The following is a 20,143-nucleotide window of genomic DNA, read 5'->3' as shown; positions in this document are numbered from 1 at the left end:
TCTATTTTCTAATGATATAATTTTTATATTAAATAATATATTTTATATAAGTTAAATTAACGATCTAGGTACACGTGCGTGTCTTCTAAACTGTGACGGAGGTAGTATATATGTTGGATGATCAACTTCATCTAATATCAAAAGGATCATTAACATAAACATATAAAGAGGATGTCAAAGCTTATTATCATTCAATCTTAATCATACTAGAATTTCTCCATATCCCGAAGAACTAGGGAAACTACTCATATATCGAAGACGTAAACATCGCAGGATGAATCATGATAAACATGGGGATAACGTCAAGGTAATACAAAAGTGGATCCACAAAGACTAATATATTACAAAGAAATGGGGATGGGATGACAATGATGAAGACATATGGTGATGATGCCCTCTCGACGCGGTGATGCGGCGACAAAGTACATGCATTGATCAATTCATCATCCATAATCCTTCCGAAGTCTAGGGTTTTGTTTTGGACTAGTTTCTGGTGGCTATGTGTCTCAGATTTGCAATTCGTTTGCACAAGGGTGAAGTAGTGGACCGAGCGGTGGAGGTGATGTGCGGTACTGCACGTTGTCTTGCGCTCTGGTTGTTTTTCGTGACTTCTTTCTTCTCCCAAGTAATTATTGCCTCTATGGTAGTACACTAGTATCCTATCACGTTAATTGACTTGATTTCACCACCAAAATTCTCCCGCGAATGGCAACCTCGTGAGTACATATATAAATGGGCACAAACGTGATAATATAAAAAATCACATGACTACAAGACGAAATAAGAGCTGCAAAACAATGCATAAATTGAACTCATCAGTCACCTGGTGTTTGCATTCACCTAACTCTATCTCTTACCTTACTCTTGCAAGTCTTCACTTTTTGTTGCATATACTCTTGTAGATTTGCATATGGAAGGTGCACGATAGGATATGAAAGTGCTAGTTATCGACTAGAGGGGAGGGAGGAGGGGGGAGGCAATTTTTATGAAAAGTTTTGAAATAGTAAATGTCTTCAAAGTGAGCAGAAAGGATTCAGGATCGGTTAGGGATAGCAGTCAAGGATATAGGCAATGCATGCAGTGTGATGAAGACATTTAGGCAAGTGTGACACATACAGAAGTGTATCAAAGATTTGCGTCTCTGGCGCCGACGATGACACCCTCTAGTGGTGGCGGCGAGTGTTCGAGTGAGAGCTTTGGGTCTCTCGCGCCGGCGACAACGGGTTCCGTGGGTGTCGCATGCTTCTTGAAGACGTCGTCGTGGATCTCGCCCTGGTGTTAGTACTCCGGGTGAAAACTCTAGTTTGTATGGACTCGGCAGCGGCGCCGCATCGCGTCGTTACCCTCTTTAGGAGTGTTGTCGTGGTGACCTGGTGCCCTTGATCGAACCTCGTCTAGGTGTTAGGCTTGTTCTAATTTCTTGTTTATCTGCTGATCTGCTTTGTAAGGGGGGCTTCCCATCATATTATATCATATTCTGCCGTGTACTCTATGATATTGTTGTTTTATATATAAAACGGAACAAAAGTTTGTTTCAAGGTCCGAATAGCATAAGAACGTTTAGAAGGCGGCCTCGAAGGTTCACTGCCCACCAAAGGTCGCATTTCCTTTGAAGGTTTGCCCATAATAGCCACCCACTGCTTATGAATATTGAACGGCGAGGTGTGGAATTGGACACTCGATGCAGTGTGATTGTGGACACTTATTTGAAGATGGCGGACACCTATTTTTCCGATGCAAGGATTTTTTTAGGGATCGGTGGTGCAAGGGAGTTAACAATGTGAGATAGCCACTACTAACACATGCCAATCACCATATATAGGAGATTCTACTTTCTCCGTTCATAAATATAAGTCCTTTTAGAAATTTAAATATAGACTATATACAGATGAATATAGACATATTTTAAAGTATAAATTAGTTTATTTTACTTCGTATGTAGTTCATATATATTTGAATCTTTAAAAATACTTATATTTAGGAACGGGGGAGTAGAATGCATTTTTTGCCGACGCCGAAAACACCAAGGGCGCATTTGGTTGGTTGCATACAGCCCAACCATGCTCGGGTGGGATGAAAATGGGCCGTTTGATTGCCTGCACGCCGGTCTGGCTCGCATCTGCACGGAACTTAAAGCACCCTAGACCCTAGCTCGCTGGGAACGGCCGAATCGACCGTTTTGAGCGAGCCAGTCTGAGTCTGACGGAAAATGAGAAGCGGCGTAGGAGGGGGGATGCACGCGGAGATGGCGGGAGGGGAAAATCGACCGAGGCGGGGTGGCCCCAAATATACCCTCACCATCCCATTTACTCGCTCACCTCTAGCTTTAGGAAAAACCCTCATCTGTTGTTGTTGACACCAGCGACAAAGGTGACTCAGATCGACAACTGCGACGGCGACGACGGCTGGGATCTGACCTGCAGCGGCAACACCACTCCCCGACAGCGGCAACTTCTTCTCCCCTTCTTCCTCGACTCCGTCCGGCCATCCTCGTCTCTGCCATGTCTCCATAGACACCGAAGCTGGTAAGCTACCCTTCACCTCCTCTGTTACGTGATAGGTCGTTCGATAGGAGCGTTTAGGGTCGATAGCGCCTGCCCTGACCGCACCATGGATGTGGCTTAGGTTGTGGATGAATGGACGAAGCTTCTAGTTCAAGCAGCATCGCTGATAGCTGTGGTTCAAGCCTGGATCTTGTTGGTCCATAAGAGAGTTGTCCATCGGAATGAGAAGCCTCTCATCCGGTATGGTCCGATGTTAATCCGAGATCAGGAGAGGATGGCCAATCTGAACTACATCTACAACTACAAAGACACAGAGGCTTTGTGGATGCTTAGAATGAAAAGAGCTCCTTTCAACAGGCTTGTGTAGACGTTTAGGAGCAGGGGGTTGCTACAAGATAGCATCAACACCACTGTGGATGAGCAAGTGGCCATGTTCCTCCATGTTGTTGGTCATAACCAAAGATTCAGGGTTGTACACAACACCTTCAGGAGAACAATGGAGACCGTCTCCAAGTACTTCAAGCAAGTGATGTATGCTATTGGGGAGCTCGGGGGAGAGATGATCAGGTCACCAACTAGTCGGACTCCTACCAAGACTTGCACTAGCTCAAGATGGTACCCATACTTCAAGGTGAGCACTTATACAGTATGTAGTTCATGCCTTGATATGTTGTTATTGTTCTTCTATGGACTAACAACATATTGTAATGCCATTTCAAGATTGCATTGGAGCAATAGATGGCACTCATGTCACTGCCAAAGTGCCGATGTGACAAGCTGCAACATATAAAGGGAGGAAGCACTACACAAGCCAAAATGTGTAGTTGCTGTTGACTTCGATCTGAAGTTGACATATGTGCTGGCTGGCTGGGAAGGTTCAGCACATGATGCTAACATTCTCAGTGACAGCATGAGTCATCATGATGGCATCAACATCCCCGATGGCAAGTTCTACCTTGGAGATACTGGTTATGCATGTCGGCCAGGTGTTCTTCCACCCTTCAGGAAAATCAGGTATCATCTGAACGAGTTTGCTGGTAGGAACTATCCTAGGACTCCTCATGAACTATTCAAACTCAGACACTCCAGCCTTAGAGTGACTGTTGAGAGGGCCTTTGGAGCTCTGAAGAACAGATTTAAGATCGTGGGTCAAAAGCCATTCCACCCTTACCCTATCCAGGTGAAGCTTGTTCTTGCATGTTGCATCCTGCAATGGAGAGTTGATGAATTTGTGCCAGAGGAGGAAGATGTGACTCCTGATGAGGTGATCAGTTCCGGCCATGGTGTGGAGGCGTTCGACAACGAAGCGTGAAAGAACAAAAGGTTGTAGTGAGATCAGGCAATGTGGGATAACAAAGGTCAGACAAGGATCTGAAGTAGGAGAACAAGAGAAAGAAGAAGAAAGAGGCAGCAACAGACGCGAGGAAGAGGAAGCACCTTAGTTAGCATCATTGAACTAGCCTTATTTAGCCATGTTGGCTCTTAATAACTTGTACTATCATTTGCTAGTAGCTAGGATAAACTGCCATTTGTTTCCTAGCTAGGACAAAATAATATTCAGTGTGTGTGGTAAGATCATCACTTGTGAGAAGTGATGATCACATCTTTAGCCGTTTGCAGCCAAACAACGCGTTGCTTGTTTAACAACAACGACGCAGGCAACCAAACAATGTGCTGACTTAGTTGATTCCCTCGTGAAGAAAGCTTAATGCAGGTAACCAAACTACGTACAGATGTTGGTTTTTAGCATGCATTTGTTCAACTAGGCCCAACTGAAACAAGTATGCAAAGTGCTCTCAAACAGAGATGTGAACCAAACACGCCCCAAGCTTGGCATGGTGGATCTACTATGAAAGTGGTGGAACGAAGGCAATAGAGCAAGTGGAGAAAGACGCCTACATGGAGCAAGACATGATTAACTTGTGAACATTGGGATGGGCAAGGTCATATTCGAGACAGACTGTATGAACCTGAGGCAAGCGGTGAGCTCCCATGCAAACAACAAATCGGCCTTGGGCACTCTGTTTAACGAATGTACTACATAGGAAAGCAGCACTGCAGCAGCAGAACAGCAGCAGTACTACATAACAGAGGAGAGGAGTTTACCTTGCTGCCTGGTGAAGCCATGGATATAGGACAGGAGGAGCAGATGACGAAGCAGTTGGAGGAGTGGAGGGGTGTCTGCTGCGGTGACGCAGGCAGCTGCTCGAAGAGGGTCAGCGCCGACGGCTGCTCCTCGATGAGCGGAAGAGAGAGCATGGACCAACCTAATGTGCGGGAGGCTGTGGGTAAAGGGAGGGAGCGGGCTAAATTTGGGCCAAAATTGCCGAGGCAGTTAATCGGTCCAGCCGATAATTCGGTCTGATAAGACGATTAATCTGCTTGTCAGACAAATAAATCGGTCCACCCAGTTAATTGCGTGACTGATATGCCGATTAACTGGCAGATATATATTTTGAACAGTACAATTTAATGACCATAAGTTATGTTAAGATTCTCAAAGAAAATGTGATCATTGTTGTGTTATATATATATCCGTAGTCATGTTTGTACAAGTGGCTAAAATAAACAATTTAGCTATAATAATTATTTATAAGTAAATCAAGAACTGAAAATAAACAAGTAGAACCATGCTGAGACTACAAAATAGTTCAGGATGACAACTATATATAATAAGTTACAGATAAGGCATTATAATTCTGATTCGCATGTCTTCAGCCAAATTGTAGAGTAAAGTTAAATGGAAAACTATGTTCTAGGTTTTCTCTCTCAATTTTGATGGACCATTTTCCTGAAACCTAGGAGATATTCGAATACTCTTTTGTGGTACTCAATTGTTCCTGGTTATGTTGAAATAAGATGTTTTACTTTTACGTCATGTCATGAAAACCCGTCTTTGAGCATTTTTCAACTACAATGAATGGTTCATCCCCTTTGGGCCTTTTCGAACTTTATTTGTATCAAAATATTTGGTTACCATTAGATAGAAGTTGGATTCCACTAAAGATGACTTATTTTTAGAGGGTTACTTACTCCTGTATACCTTGCTCAAAATATGTTGATTTTTTAACATGTTAAATAGAAGTTGAGTTCCACCAAAGGTTGCTTGTTTCGAAAAGTTTACCACTCCTGTGTACCTTGCTCAAAATATGCTGAATTTTTTAACATGTTAGAAACACCAAAGATTGCTTATTTTGAAAGGTTTCATTATACCTTGCTCGAAATATGTTGAATTTTTTAACATGTTAGATAGAAACACCAAATATTGCTTATTTTGGAAGGTTTCATTATACTTTGCTTGAAATATGTTAAAATGTTGTCTGATTTGGTGTAGGTGCATTGCCCGGCCCCATCTTGGGATGATGTTTCAAGCCATCAAGCTTCTAGAGCCTGCTCGTGTTGACATGTTATGGCGTATGTATAACATTGAGTATGGTCTTATTGTTCAAGAGGTATGTGCTTCCTGAAGGTGCCCTTTTTCCCATGTGTATATAGTATAATTATTTGGCAATTGAACCCTAGGTGTCCAAAGGATCTAATGCTGATATACTTGGAATCCAAAAAGGTGGTGTTATTAAATGTATCAATGGAAAACCTGTTTCTACCACAATTGAGGTGGGTGTATTAGAGATTTTGTTAGGTTAATGAGTTGAAAATAAATTACATGTGTGTGATAGTTGGTAGCTTCACGGTGTTGACTGCAATGTTTTTCTCTGCAATTGTCAGTTGGAAAATACGCTGATGATCACATGCAAGGGCCCTTCAGGTGCTGAAGTTCATATTTCTGTAAGTTCATTTCTATATTGTAAGGGTGTTTTGTTCGCTCTTTTATTTTTATTTTCTTCATTGCGAGTTGCAATTTGTTTTGGAACTTGGATTATACTTTGTTATTTTAATAATATGGCTGCATGCATCGATTGATGCAGAGGCCGGAGGTCAGGCCTCCATTTCCAAAAAAAAAGAGATTTGTTTCCCTAACTCTATAGGTTGGAGTGTTTCACACACTCAAAGAACAAAGAAGCACCTTAGAGCTGACTGCAAAATTATCAGAACTTGGAGAAGTTATTAAAAGCTAGGTACACCCTCCTCTTTTAACCAGGTCCATCTACAGATTATTATCTATATTTTTATTTCAATTCTCAAGTATGTATATTCCAATATTTGTAGATAATTATTATCCAGACATAATGCTAGCACTAAGTCTGTAAGGTTATGCCACACTCTTACATGACACCCATGTGATGTTCAAAATATCACACCACACCGTAAAGTATGCTGATATTTTCGAAGTTTATGGTTTTGGTAAATAGGTGGTGTGCAGCTAGTAAGTTGTAGAGAACAGACTTCATCCATGTTTTGTTTTACCAAAGCATCCATCTTCCATTTGTAGACTTGGAAGTTTTAGGAATTGGAACAAGAGATGAATGTCTGTGCTTGTAGGTTTGTCAACGGGCGCTAACTTTGAGTTGTGTGACATTTTGCAAAGAATGTTTATTAAATATTGCTTGAATGTTCGCTCTTAGTTTTTTTTTGGATATGGATACAAACCATTCTTAGAGAGGTGTTCCGCATGCAAAAGAAGGCTTGGTTATTTGGCACTCATCTTGTGTTATTTATTTGTTACAGGTCCTTACTCTTGAACTGACTGCTAGAGGAGGGATGTTTCTATAGGGTGTCGTACTGTGATGGTACTTATATGTGACCATATGTAGTACTCCCTCCGTCCCAAAATTCTTGCCTTAGATTTGTTTAGATATGAATGTATCTAGTCAAGTTTTAATATTTAGATACATCCATTTCTACACAAAGCTAAGACAAGAATTTTGGGACGGAGGGAGTACTCAAGATACATCTGTATCTGTAATTTAGTGCCTTGGTCCTCCAGAGTAGAAGCTCCTTGTGAGTTTAAGTACACCTTATTGAAACCCCTTTTAGTGCCCGAGGAATTGTTGTTTGTTGCCTTACCTCATTTGGTGGTCAACAAGACCAAGTATCTTGGCTCTGTGCATATGCGTATGCACGAGGAGGACCAAGTATCTTGGCTCATGAAGGTTTGTAGCAATTCTTTTCCAGAGTGTTCTCACTGTAAACACATGTATATTTTGGTGCTGTTACGAGTATATGAAATTTCTAAGTTCCAGTGTAAGCTGGCATGTATACGAGCGTTTCCACAACTAAACCATGCATCGCAATCCTAGCCTGTGGTCTCTTTTCTATTTGTGTGTTGCTTTTAGTCATTTGCCATGGAATTTGCAGTGTTCTCTGATGTTGATTTTGGTACATGGACAATTATGATGTTATGTCCTGAAGTTCTTTATCCTACCACCTGCTGATAACAACTGATGATTGATGATGTATGATTCGTCCTGATTCCATTTTTTGTAGACTGGTGATGTTAACTGAAAGAATGAATACTTTGTAGCTAAGCTTGTATTTATGTTTGTAACCTGTGTGTAGTGAACTGTGATGTGATTATATATCCTGAAGAAGTTGCCCCTTTTTGTGCTGCATTTCTTATTGGACGGTTGCATGCATAAATTTTAAGATTAACATGTATTTTGCCTTGGCATTACAAATAAATAAATAGTCAGACTAGTTCCGTGAGAAACTGGCCCTAACCATGGTGACCCTGTGGAAGTAGAATAGGGTGTGTTGGGAACCAAAATCATAGATTAAATCACAAAGGAGTTGTTTTAAGTCAAACATTTTTTTTCCTGCTTGCAAAGCGGTTTACCAGTATATCAAAGTATACGGAGTAACAACTCCCTCCATGACTTTATGATGCCAGCCGATTGAATTATTTAGGACAGTATAACCGAGCCTAAAGCGAGCTCTCTCAGCGATTTGCTTTTCTGACCGTTCGTTTTTATGATTTAAACATTTTTGGCCGTCTGATCTCGAGTCATTTAAACTGGCCCAACTGTCCTATGGGCTGCTGCTCCAGAGGCCGAAAGGGAGCTCCCTGGTAAACTGGGCCGTCGGAAACCCAATCCAGCCCAGTTGTGCTTCGGTCGATCGACAAGCCCTCCCCCGACTTGAAAAAAGGATATTCCATCGACCTGGTCGTTGCGGCTAACTTGCATCAGCCTGGGATCGGCGGATCGCTAGACCAACCAGATCGGACGAGGGGAATGGTCGATCCAGCTGACTTCTTAGAGAGACAGAGAGACCGAGACCAGGGTTCATCCAGCCGCCGCGGGCGATGCGAGCAACAAGGGGATCGGTCGATCCAGTCGACACAGGCGATTCGTCTGATCGAAACTGCTCCACTAAGATTTCAAGACGCAATTATTGTTCAGTTTCTGTTCATACATTCATGGCGGATGATGGTATGTGTATATATGCTCCCTCCCATTTCTCTCTTCACTCAATGACTCAACCTTTCCATTCCGGCGGCAAACCCTTCATGATGCTTGGAATATGTTTACCTATATTTCTTTTCAGTTCATGTGTAATTCATCCTTCCACGAAGAAATTGCCTTCTCTTGATGCCCTCTTCTTCTAAAACAATTACATACAGGTGATGTTCATATTGGGTGTGTTTAGGCAGATGTTGGAGCTTGGCGATCTGTTTATTGATTTTGCAGGGCCAGGTGATGATGACATTCTTTAGCGCGGTCGTGAACCTGTTGTTCTGGGTGCTGATGGTGAAGCAGGTAACAGACGTAGGACCAACAACGTGAGGAAGTGAACCGGGTGCTCCTATTGGGGAAGTTACAAGACCTATGATGATATTACAGTCTCATCTTCATCGTCGTAAGTACAACATGCTACGTACGACTTCACATTATCCTTACAGTAATGATATTATGCGTTCCAAACAGAATATGTGTGAAGAACGTGAACAGTAGTAGATATGTGATTGCACTGTGTCCAAAGCATTGCCATATTTCCAAAGACGACTCCCTCCACAAGCCCCCCTAGATACTCTCTCTTCACGTGTCTATGTCGTTTCTTACTACTACTATCATTAAATAATCTGTAGCTAGAATTGCCTAAATACAATTCATGTTTCAGTAGTGGTTTATGCATCTTGGCCATGTTCTGAACTTTCTATAGATAGAAGCAGAGTATGTTTTTTGTTTAAGAAACCATAAAGCCAAACCAGGAGCGAACATGATTCCAATTGTGTCTGTTCTAAACCTATGGACGCTGAACAATAGTAGAAGAACTAGGATTGAAACGATTGCAATAACATGTGCCAAAAAAGTCTTGCGGCTTTTGAAAGTAGGATTATATGAAAATATGGTTTAATATGTCGATGGTGATCTAATGACAGGACATAAGCAGACTGTTGCGATATTCATGAAGGGCATAAAAAATGTCAAACCTCTATCAAATCCAGTAACTTGATTCTGGAGATCATTGACAGCAGACATAACTGAACACACACAAAAAAAGGAGGGTTAGCAATAAAGCATTCTTGAGGTGAATAGAAATTTTAGAATCTCTCTTAGTAGAAGAAACAAGGACAATGTAGTGTTGACATGAAGCACCTGACATTGATGGAGTGAGGATGCCATCTCCAATAACCATGGATGTACCCATCAGAACCAAGAACGATAGTGTATTTTTAAAGAGTGACTTCTTTTCTAGGCAGTTTTTGACAAACAAAGCATCTTCAAGCTCAAGAGTAGGTAACTTAAGACTAAAACTAGAAATATCTTCATCCACACGCTGCTGATTCTGTATAGGCTAACTTTTGCATACCTGCAAATCAACAAATATAATGCAAATGTGCCCCCTATAAACCATGAGATGGTACAGTCGGTAAGCCAAACCAATCTGGACAAGAGCATACACAACTGACAGTCTACAAGCGTTATTTACTGAATCAGTTTTGGAGGAACCGCAGAACTAGGATAATCTTTTGAGACCAAGCTAGCATTCCGTGTTGGTCGAAATGTTATTATTTTGATACATTGTAATGCCTCTCCTGTTGTAATTACTCTTTACAATATCATTGTACAACTGAATTTATGTGCTTTTGGAGGAAGATTAATTTGGGATGATGCTTATATTATCACTTAGACAAAATTACTATATACTCCCACCAACCCAAAACAGATGGCTTTGATTTAGTACAACTTTAGCAAAGATACTTATTTTGGGACGGAGGGAGTATATTTCGTACATTGGTTTTATTTGCATGCAAAACTGTATATTTTCATCACAAATCTGCCAAAGGCAATGCCAGGAAGGTATCTTCCTGTAACGACTATTTAATTTTTCTTCTTTGTCAATTTAATCTTGAAAATGAAATTCATATCATTGAATTTTGCTTCTTGGTCAACTTAGAAATCCTAAAAATTAATCCATATCATTATATTTGATAAATGAACGAGACAATGCCCACGTTAAAGTTTGTGTTGTGGTCACTGTGTAATGCAAGTAAATAAGGCCTACAACCAGGTCGTGGAGACTCTTACGAAATTTTGCACTCTCTCATTTGAAAACAAACAAGTACTCCATGTTTTACAAAATTTCTAACACTATCAAGCAACATTCGAAATGGATGGGCGCAGCAACGCGCGCCATCAACGATCTAGTTGAGATGAAAGTACAACTCCCTCCATGACTTTGCCAACTGATTGAATTATTGAGATGAAAGTATATGGACTCTGATAAGTGTCACACGTGTGACACGAACACATGGCAACTTTGAACTTTTTGATGACAAGTTTAGTGATGCAAGGATGATAACTTTAGTTGTCAAGCATGGCAACTTCTTTTTGAATGATACTAGTAAATGTGCCCGTGCGTTGCAACTGGAGAAATAAATCCTCACATGCCTCCTAGCGACACATATCCTCCTAGTGACCCATTCGTGTTGCCACTTCTCCTCTTTGCCACCATCACCGATTGTGGTCACATTGCATACCTGTTGATGATGAACGTAATCAATCCCAAGATCATGAGATTGATCTTCATACTCTAGCATGCCGCTTAGGGAGCCCCTTCCGACCTCCCTAAAAAACATAGCATGAAGGGCAACCGAGTAAACGTAAACGTTAATTTGTGCTAAATTATATTAAGCATACATGTTAAATATAGAAGTTGCAACATATAGGGTATCTCTGGACCTTGCTTCATGTCTTTAAGCACCAACACGTAAGAGCAATTTTAAAATCAACAAAAGGTAGAAGGAACCAAATCATGTTTCATCAATTCAGCTCACGAGGTACAAATTATGTTCTCCATTCAATGTCAATTGTATTGTAATGTAAAACAAAGTTTAATTTACTCCAATATAGGAAAAACTATGGTAGTGTACATGTTACCTTGTGCATCATGGATGAAAATAAACCAGCCATGTCACGATCCCGATGCACATTAGTGAGTGATTGCGCAATGTCATTATACTATGCGGGTACACTGAGAATTTTAGGCTGCATGATAGGCTCTCATTTAAAAAATTACAGGTCTTGCTGATATAAAAGAAGCCCAGCCTTCATTATCTGCTTTATTAGTATAGAAGAAATGTAAGAAAATGAGTTATCTCTTAAATTGGCTTAATCAACGTAAGGAAAATATGACCACAAGCCATGCTTTGTGTTCTTATCTACATGCTCTCCCTTGCCCTTTCAGATATGTCCACTCGTTGTGTGTGTTGACAGGCTCACTCCAATAAGTTTTTGAAACATGTTTATGCTGAAACAACAAATATTTCAAATCAAAGAATCAATAGAACCGAAAAATGGTTACAAGTTTAATGTTCCATGTCAACTCATTGTTTCCAAATTAAGTACCGGTTCAATTGTGTAGAGTTGATCTTCAGAATTATTTGTGGTTATAAAGAATTATCGAATGAGGAATGTCATTTAAAATGTAAAATACCCTAAGAAAAAGAACTTACACCAAAGTTCAATGGAATGCAATTGAAAAAATAGTGAAATTACTTTTTTTGTGCTAGGTCGATTGTCATAGATCATCATCTGATTCAGCTAGCCGATGAATGGTTTGTTTCATAAGGTAAATTATTTATACATACTTTGAAGTGTATAGTACACCATACATTTATTCTGTTAATTAAACATGCACAGTGGATGAATGCATGCCTGGATATGTATATTAAAAGTCTAGAAGGTACCTGATGGCTCATAATCAAACTAATCTACACAGACGGAAAATTGAATAGCCATGCATAATATAGCATCTCCATGCAAGACCAGAGGATCTCAATCTATTTCTCTACCGGCTAAAATCTCAAAGAGTGAGCTTACTAAAGGAAGTGTACCAAGTAGTACATGAGTTATGGCAGTGGTCCATGGCAGTCATGCCTCACGTCTGTCTTTCTGTCGAAGCTAGATAAATTGACAGAAGAACTTAACATGCACAGGCAATGCAGTTCCTAAATTATCTGCAAAGGAAATTTGGCATAAATCACATCGTATGAGTAAAATTTATCTGATTCCAAGTCATGTATTCAATGGACCAGAGAACACACCATGGATTTAAAAAATGGAGTTACGATGTGATGTAATCAGTAATGAACATAGAAAAACCCGCATTTGTACTCCTTGAAAAAATTAATTAACAACTACACATGACCCTGTGTATGTACAATTGCTATTTTTCTGGAAACGGGTCTACAATTCATATTACAATGTTAGGTGCATCATTTACCTTTACAATGGCAACAATGTCCTCTCTGTAGTTGTTCTGTAAATAGCACCAGCAAATACAGTACAACGACAATAGCCACATCGCGCGCTAACTGCTGCTACAACCAATGCAATTGACTCATGCCCAAACACTTGTCATGTATAAACATACATACAGGACAGACTGCTACAACTGAATGTTTGCCAATTCCTCAGGTTACAATAGACTTTGCAATCATCCTTATTTTGGCAAGGCACAAATTTGTGAAATACTCTCAAGTTTCTTGTGACCATGTGGAATAGAAGAATCTGGATCAAATAAAGGCACAACAATATAGCTCTTTCGCCATGCTAGGCACTAATAAGAAGGTACAACTAATGTCTCCAAGAAACAAAAACAATTCACAATAGTAAAAAAACTCTCAGATCCAATGATACATGAAGCTCCCTGCCTGCTCTTCTTACTGAGTTTTAATGTTGGCCTGAATATATATGCAATGATGGGCACTGCAATTTATTTGTCAGTCCCTGCTGCAATCAAATTGTCAACATTTCATACATAAATAATTTCAGATTTGGGAAGAAAATCATAAAATGTGTTGGCGGGAAGCATTCTAGCCATGTTGCCTTGAAGCTCCTGCACCAAGAAACAAATATCAATTGACAGTTTACTGATCTAGACTAAAATAAAAGTGAGCTATTCTAATCGTGCTATGCAACCTTAATCTTCGTCTGCAAGCAGCAAGCCGCTTCCTCTGACTGCAACCGCCCGCTTCCTCCACCAATATAGCACATCACATCACACACACAGACGGCGGCGGGAGCACAACACGAATGACACGTATGCAAGGGACTGAAGACCCATCCGTGGCAAAGCAAGCTGGAGATGAAATTGATCCCACAGGAGTAAGAGTTGATCCAAGGGAAATACAGATCCAGCAACCAGCAGGTGCATCCGGTTGGCATCACCTGGATCCATTCAACATCGGCGGCGAATCCGGCGATGGTACGGAGAGAGAGGATGGATCCTTTTTTATGCTCCATGGGATTGGTCGCCTTCTCGTCGTCCGCGGCGTGTGTAGCCATCGCCGTTGCTGAAAAGGACGCCGCCCCTCACCCGTTCATGGCCCCGGCGAGGCGACCTCCATCCTCCCATTATGAGCAGCACGACGGCCGCCTTCTCACCCTCCATCGTGGTCGTAGTGGTGTGCGACAGGGCGTGGTGGCGGCCGGTGGCGCGTAGTGAGGCGCAGCGGTGACCGACGGCGCATAGTCAGGCGTGGTGGAGGGTGGAAGGAGGTGACGGCGGGTTGGAGGTCGATGGGATCGTGAGACAGGCTCGTGTGAAGATCTGGAGGGTGGAAAGGATGTTCTTTTTCTATCCCACGTACCGGTTCAGGTTGACTTACTACAAGGACTGCAGGTTGAATATCCAAAATCAAAGGGGCTTTTGTGTAGAAGTGCGACGACGGACGACAGAAGCCATCGACGCTTTATTATTAGGGAGAGATCTTTCAGTTTTTTTAGTTCTTTTCTTTTTTGTATGACAATTTTAGTTGTATAAAACGCCAGGGTCAGAGTGTTTCATGTCACATGTGTGTCACTTATTATTTGGGAAGTATATGACTTCTCAAAGAGAAGAAGGAAGACGAGCTAAAAGGAACAAACTGAATCTGCTGCCCTCAACGGTATGTCCATATCCAAACAATTGTGGTTGATGTGTACTCCCTCCGTCTCTATTTAGTATTAGCTTTGGTGAAAGTTAAGCTTTATAAATGTTGAGAAAGTTTATAGACAAAATATTAACATATACAATAACAAATCAATACCATTAGATTCATTATTGAATGTACTTGCACATCACATGGATTTGTTATGGTAACTATTTATATTCATTTTCAAAAACTTGTTCAAACTTTATAATGTTTGACTTCAGTCAACTCTAATATCCATAGTAAAAAAACAAACAGAGGGAGTAGCTATATAACCAGCACCCCTCACTTCCTCTACCTGCAGCACACAAACCCTAGATTAGCTGATTCAACTTGCTTTGACGTTTGTGTCCAGAAGTAGTGTGAAAACACCGAGATATTAAAACCAAACACCATGCTCTTGAACCTGAGAAATTGTCAATTAATGTATGTTGGGTTGCATATGTATTTTAAATCTGGTATACAGCATGCTTGATCTGTAGAGTTGGTAATACTTACTAGACATACTTGAAATAATTACAAGGTTGGGTGCTTCACAATCTGTCATAAAATTGTTGTTCACTCATCCAATGCAACAAAAAGCATGTGAATGATGTTAACGTAGTAATAACAAGTGGAGAGGGAGACTAAAGTCCATTTTTTTAGTATCCATCATAGTTTTTGCAATCAGTAGACCTAGTAGGAGTCAATCAAAATATGGACATAAACCAATATTGAATGTGTAAAGGACTGGACTAACTACCGACTATTCAGAATTTGAACAACAAATCCGAACTATCCTAACCTAGTTAAGCATTCCACCAACGAAAAATGCATGCAATCCCGCGTCTTATTATAGCATGTTGCATGCAATCCGGCAAGCAGCAGCATGGTTGACACATGATTAAAACTGATAAAAAAATAGGATGATGTCAGCAAAAGATTCTTTTGATTTTAAAACTTTAAAGTACTTTATAGCTTAAACCATCGCTTTGATTAAAAAATTGTTTTTACATAAAAGATTCATCGGGACCAGACCTTCAAAAGTAGATCCCATGTTGTCATGTTTCGACGACTTTTTTCGGTCAAAAAGTTACCATGTGTGCGCTACGCAAGTTATCATGTGAGTTGATATAAGTTATCATGTTGACTACACAAATTTTTTCGGAGCATAAAAATGATTCCTCCAACATTTTTGTCACATGCATGCACTAGAGGAGGAAAAATGATGGCCCGTGATGCATATATTACTGTGCTATTTGCATAGAAGTAATCGGGGTATGTTTCAATAACTTTTTATTCGGGTCTAAATTTACCACGGTGTTTGTACCTAAGTTATCAGATCCATGACGTGTTAGTTACCATGTTTTTCACACAAAAGTTATCGGGGGGAGGAGGGGGAGGGGGGTTGTCATATTTCACCAACATCCCTCCCCCACCCATCACCACCGTCGTCAAAGTTACCAGGACTGGGGTACTTAGTTATCATGTTTGCGATGTGTGAGTTGTCATGCTATTCATACAAATAGTTGTCGGGGTATATTTCACCAACAGCCCCCCACTCCTCACCACCGTCGCCCAAGTTAACAAAATTGTGGTACATAAGTTATCAGGTCTGTCATGTGTGAGTTATCATGCTATTCACACAAAAAGTTACCGGGGGTATATTTCATCAACCAACCCCACCCAGTCGTTAAATTTACCAAGACCGGGGTATATTAGTTATTAGGATGTGTGAGTTCCGTGCTATTTACATAAAAGTTACATGGGGTATATTTCATCACCCCTCGTCACCCGAGTAACTTTAGTAACTTTAGTGCAAATAACATGGCAATATATGCATAAAAAGTTGGTAACTCGCGTACAAACACCGCAGTAAGTTTCTTGACCCGGAGATAAAAAATGTTGAAAAACAGACCTCGCTAAGTTTTGTGTAAAGGGCATGTTAATATATGCACAACAGTGCTAATAGTTCACGCACAAACACCGCGGTAATTTTTTTACTAGGTTTAAAAAAGCATAACCCCGATATTTTTGTGTAAAAACATGGTAATATTCGGCCACATACCTGGTAACCTACGTATAAACACTGGGTAACTTTGATATGGGCAAAAGAAGTTGACGAACATAACCTTGTTAGCTTTTGCATAAACAACATGGTACTTTACTCACAATAGACTTGATCATAGGTGGCCAATGGGTCATCCTGGGCACTGGACGACCCAACACGACTCGAAAAGTCTCGTTTTACAAACGGGCCATGTTGTGTTGGTATTTAGACCTCACCTCACGACCCAGACATGAAGCCAATGGTAGACGATGGTATTGCAGACCTGATAATTTACTTACAAATACCATGGTAATTTTTGATTCGGTCAAAAAAGTAATTGAAACATATCCCCGGTAACTTCAGTGTAAAGACCATGATAAGTTATGTACTGCACGCATGATAGTTTATGTAGTCTAGATGTGGCAACTTTTGATCAGAAAAGAAAGTCATCAAAACATACCAATATGGGATCTACTTTTGAAGATCTCGTCGAGGCAATTTTTTATGTGAAAATGGATTTTGAATCCAAACGATGGTTTAAGCTATAAAACATTTTAAAGCTTTGAAATATATAAAATCTTTTGTTGATGCCATTCTATTTGTCTTTTAGTTTGCATACATGCATGAAATGGTGATCAACGCCTGCTCCATGCGTTGGTTTCAAAACGCATGGCATTGGAACAATGCGGATCTATTGCAGGATTCCTGCTGACTGTAAGATAGCTTTGTCGATATGTAAATGGTAGGTGAAAAATCTAGCCACACAATTACGCAGAGAACTGATAAGTTTTCTTAACATTAAAATAACACACTTGATTTCAAAATCATAGCAAATTTATGATATCATCCATCATTATTTTGAGAACCATGAGGTTGAGACTTATCCATCCAAAAAAGGAGAGATAACAAAACTACTGTGTTGTTGTGGCTGCTCGTTTGCAGTTAATCTTGCAGGGACAGTTGATGAAGCATTCACTAAGATTTGTCCAGCACAACTTATCTATTTTACAACAGAATTGTCCAAGGCCTTGGTTGTCTTTATAACAAGGGGGCCTGGTTACATGGCTTACTTTGGTCATCATGTTGCTCGGCTTTATTGTTTCACCTAATTAACATAAAAGAAAGAATAGACTTATCATCTCAACATGTGAACAATCAAAATCAACAATCTATACATATTCGGAAAAAAACTTTGAGTTGTTAATTACCATATGTGCATCCAGGAGAAGTCAAACACACCACAAGAAGAAAAGAAAGTAGCACAAGTCCTTGCACATTGTTCCTCAAGCACTTGGTCGTCATCATCGAGGACCAGAGGTTATTACTGGACGATGCTGTTGTAAGTAGGGTTGAGGAGTGTATGACATGAAATGTTTGCTTCATGAATGGTTAATATATATAGGAAAAAAATTCTTGGCAATGATGCGTGAAGTTATTGAAAATATTAATATTTGGAGTTACGGCTTGTCTAAACATCTAGTTTTAGTTACACTTCTAAAGATGCATGGTTCCTTCCTTAAGTTTTTTTTTAAATCGATGCCTTGTCATGTCGTGCAAGTTACTTTAGTGCCCCCTCTAGAATTGATCGCATATAATGAGTAACTAAAAATAGGTGCATATTAATATTATGTTTAAGGCATTGATAATAATTGGTATAGTATCAATAATTTCTACATATACGATGCCTTATCTGCATACTGTCATTAATTTCTCTCTTGGGATAAATGGACATGATTTAAAATCCACCAAGACTGATCCGCTTAGCATTGAAGTTATTTTTTTTAATGTTGACAACTGTTCTTAAATATATTAGCAGTTTTAAAATCATTTTTTTACTTTTGTAAAGATGAACATGTTTTAAATACGGGATAACCATATTATAAATGTAAGATGAAGATTTATTGTCATACACATGAACATTTTATATCCAGGTGCTTGATCTTTTTTTTCTATACACAAAATTTTCTCCAATACTAAGTTGGACTTGATTTTTAAAAATAGATCAAGTTTTCCTAGATCTTTGTTTATTACTCCCTCTGTCTCAAAATAAGTAACAAAAATTATATACTAAATTATAAATTTTATACTAAAACAGCGACACTTATTTTAGGACGAAGGGAGTAGAATAGTAAAAATGTCGTGCTGGCCGGATATAAATTTTATTAGGCGGAGCTTCCCGATTCTCGGGACTCTCTATACACTGCTCCTTGCGACAAATAGCCTAACCTTCCCACAACGCACACCTGACAAGGCCAGTCCATGGATGACGCAAGCGGGAGAGCAGGAGCTGACCCGATCCACTTTAGCGACAGTTTTAGAAGTCTGATTTCAAGCTTTGAAAAATGCGAACATTTACTTTAATTTTTTATAACATTATCAACATTTTGAAAAAATGCTCAACACTTTAAAAAGCACAAGCGCATTTGTGAATTCCGTACATTTTTGAAAAAATCGAACATATTTCTAAATTCTGTACATTTTTCTGGAAGCTATGATCATTTATTTGGAAAGCCAAAATTTACGGAAAATGTGAACAGTTTTTTTTAAAAGAATTTTAAACATTTTTTGAAATTCCGAACAAAATTGGGAAGTGGGATAATATTTTAAAAAATCCTGGATCATTTTTAAAAAATGTGAACATTTATTAATTAAACTTGATTTAATAAGCTTCATGTATGTGAAGCGGTCCCGCCCTCACGTATTTAAGCACCTTCTTCTAAACTTAATTTAAATCACGAGAAACTTAAATTTTGTTATGCTTCAGTTCACTTATATTGCGAATTCATTCTCCTATTTACAATTGATCTATCGTCTTAAAACATGGACATTCCCCCGCACACACAGTCTCTTTTACATTAGCAAAAGATAAATTCAGGCTGACACATGGCCCATATATATATATAAGTATTTAAATACATTACAAATTACAGTTGAGCGCTTTTGCTGCCCTCTCAAGCCATTAGCATCCGCAACATTCGGATACTCACTTTTAGACATTTTTATTGTCTAATTAGCTCTGAATCCCGCTCAGCGAGCGCTATACGTCATGGGCTGTTGCTCTGGTGGCAATTTTGGGCCAACATGGTTAAACTGGGGCTGATGGGTCGTAGCAGTCTCCGTCCATGCGGAATCACTAGTTAGCGAATACACCTTTCAACGATTACTTTCATCTTCACAGGTTGCGACAAATGGCGCACTGCATGCGTGTCACTTGTCACAACATGTGAATTTTCCTTTTTTCATAGACCCGTATTTTCAAAATGTTTTATCTCTTAAACCGTGCGTCCAAATCTT

The 20,143-nt window shown here is 39.8% G+C and overlaps 1 long non-coding RNA gene and 1 pseudogene across 1 annotated transcript; both read right to left on the bottom strand.

Annotated features, from left to right (window-relative positions):
• Positions 1 to 9,517: 9,517 nt before the first annotated feature.
• Positions 9,518 to 14,194, bottom strand: LOC123396961 (annotated as a pseudogene).
• Positions 14,195 to 17,616: 3,422 nt separating this feature from the next.
• LOC123397913 lies at positions 17,617 to 18,280 on the bottom strand. The gene is made up of 2 exons (XR_006610040.1): positions 18,058 to 18,280; positions 17,617 to 17,954 (listed from the first exon to the last, which is right to left on the bottom strand). It is a non-coding gene; the product is annotated as an uncharacterized LOC123397913 (long non-coding RNA).
• Positions 18,281 to 20,143: the final 1,863 nt, after the last annotated feature.

The sequence above is a fragment of the Hordeum vulgare genome, chromosome 5H (assembly GCF_904849725.1).
Source record: "Hordeum vulgare subsp. vulgare chromosome 5H, MorexV3_pseudomolecules_assembly, whole genome shotgun sequence".
In the NCBI taxonomy this organism is placed as follows: Eukaryota; Viridiplantae; Streptophyta; class Magnoliopsida; order Poales; family Poaceae; genus Hordeum; species Hordeum vulgare.
The sequence above is the reverse complement of the archived record's forward strand: the minus strand, read 5'-3'. Positions and strand labels throughout refer to the sequence as shown.